The sequence below is a fragment of the Saccopteryx bilineata genome, chromosome 4 (genome assembly GCF_036850765.1).
Source record: "Saccopteryx bilineata isolate mSacBil1 chromosome 4, mSacBil1_pri_phased_curated, whole genome shotgun sequence".
Taxonomy (NCBI): Eukaryota; Metazoa; Chordata; class Mammalia; order Chiroptera; family Emballonuridae; genus Saccopteryx; species Saccopteryx bilineata.
In genome coordinates this window covers 220,026,323-220,028,536 of record NC_089493.1, presented here as the reverse complement: position 1 = coordinate 220,028,536, position 2,214 = coordinate 220,026,323, and the positions used below count along the sequence as shown (strand labels likewise).

General features: G+C 34.7%; 1 pseudogene; it reads right to left on the bottom strand.

Moving 5' to 3' along the window:
• Window positions 1-966: 966 nt before the first annotated feature.
• LOC136336262 (DNA-directed RNA polymerases I, II, and III subunit RPABC2 pseudogene) lies at window positions 967-1,316 on the bottom strand (annotated as a pseudogene).
• Between the last annotated feature and the right edge of the window lie 898 nt (window positions 1,317-2,214).

The following is a 2,214-nucleotide window of genomic DNA, read 5'->3' as shown; positions in this document are numbered from 1 at the left end:
TTCATGTGAGATATACATATATCACACATGACCATGAATCTTTTTAGAAGAAGTTTCTATTATACAATTTCAAAGTTTATATATTTTCACTTAGGCTAGATTTAGCTGTATTTTACAAATTTGTTATCTCATACTTTATTGTAATTTAGTTTAGAGTATTTTTAATTTTTATTATTAATCTCTAATGATATAGCCATTGAATATATTTCCAAATATTTGGTAATTTTCTAATCTTTTGCATTTTTTTAACTTTAATTTCCCTAAAACAAAAGAGCATCTCTAATTAGTTTTCTTTGAATTTTGAAAGTTTTTTATAGTCTTGCATATGGTGAATTTGGGGTAATTTTGATGGGCAGTGGCAAAATATATATTCAGTGGTGGATACATTGCTCTGAAAAAGTCAGGATAATTATGTTTTTGAGATCATTATGCTCATCGAAATTTTTTGTCATATATCAGATCTTGAGATAAGTATGAAAGTTTTCCACCTTGATTTTGTATACAGCTATCACTCTTTTTAGTTTTGACATTTTTTTGCTTTATATAATCTTTAGTAATGTTATTAAGTACATAAAAATTTAACATAATTATATTTGCTTGATAATTTGATCTTTTAATAATTATAATTTATATTCTCTAAATCTGGCAATACATCTTTTTTTGGGAGGGAGTAGAAAGGTTGAATAGTTTGTTATTTACGTGTATAAAGAATGTGACAATTGCCCTGGCCAAATAGTTTTGTAGCTTAGAGAATGGTCTCAGTAGCAAAGATTGCAGTTCCATCCCAGGTCAGGGCACATACAAGAACAAATCGATAATTCTCTCTCCCTCTTCTCTCTTCCCACCTCCATTCTCTCTCTCTAAAATCAATAAATTAAAAAAAAATATATGAGATTAGAACTCAGAGATGAGGCACAGTTGGGAAGATGATTCCAGTTCAGTTGCTGATGATGAGCTTGTTTCCCCTCAGTCTTCATAGCTCCTGTCTGGCAGGTAGCATGAATAACGATGTGAATATTTCAGTCCTTGACCTCTTTTATGGCAATGAGTAAAGGATCTGTCTTCCCCTCCAGCTCTACCATCACTGGGGCACACATTGCAATATAAAGGGTTCAGATGCCCAGCCCTAGGTCCTGCTTATACTTGGTCATATACAGTATGGTGATTCATTTCTGGTTGGTTTGTGGTTGCTCTCCTGGAGAGAGGACCTCAACATTGTCCTGGCTTTCCTCTACATTCTCCGAGTCATCTAGTCCTTCATTCTCCCTCACATCATAAAAGTTGTTGTCATCAAAATTGCCCCTACTGTCTGACATTATTCCCATGTCGCAGCAACCCTGCTGCTCCCCAGACCCATGATCAGGAAGCTTCTCTCTCCCGCAGTGCCACACATACTCTGTCAATGCTCTTTATCTTAAAACTACTTTTTATGACATTAATAGATAATCAACAGTTTTGTTTTGTGTTTCTCCCCCATATTTTTGTTTAAATGCTTCTGTGTCCTTATATTTAGAATGGATCTCTTAACCAGCATATAATTAAAATCTTTTAATTCACTTTGAAAATTTTGTTGTTTAACTGGAATATTTAGCCTAGTTACATTTAATGTAGTTATTGATATATTTGGCCATATATATATATATATATATATATATAATTTTTGTATTTTTGACTTGTTCAACTATGTATCAAAAAATATAACAAGGCCCTGCAGGTTGGCTCAGCAGTAGAGTATCAGCCCAGCATATGGAAATCTTGGGTTTGATTCTGGTCAGGGCACACAGGAGAAGTGATCATCTGCATCTCCACCCCTCTCCCTCTCTTCTCTCTTCCCATTCGGCAGCCATGGCTCAAATTGTTGGAGCAATTTGGTCCTGGGTGCTGAGGATGGCTCTATGATCTTACCTCAGGAACTGAAATAGCTTGGGTGCTGAGCAATAGAGCAGCAATCCCAGATGGGAAGAGCATCATCCAGTAGGGGGCTTGTCGGGTAGATTCAGGTCAAGGTGCATGCGAGAGTCTGTCTTTGCCTGCCTGCCTCCTGCCTCTCATTTAATTAATTATAGTAATAATAATAATAATAAAATTAGATCATATTAACTTTATCACTATTTCAATATATGTGGTATTGTCACAAATTTTAACTGTACATATAGGTTGGAACCCAACATACTGCAATTATTATTTTATGCAGTCAATATACATATATATTTA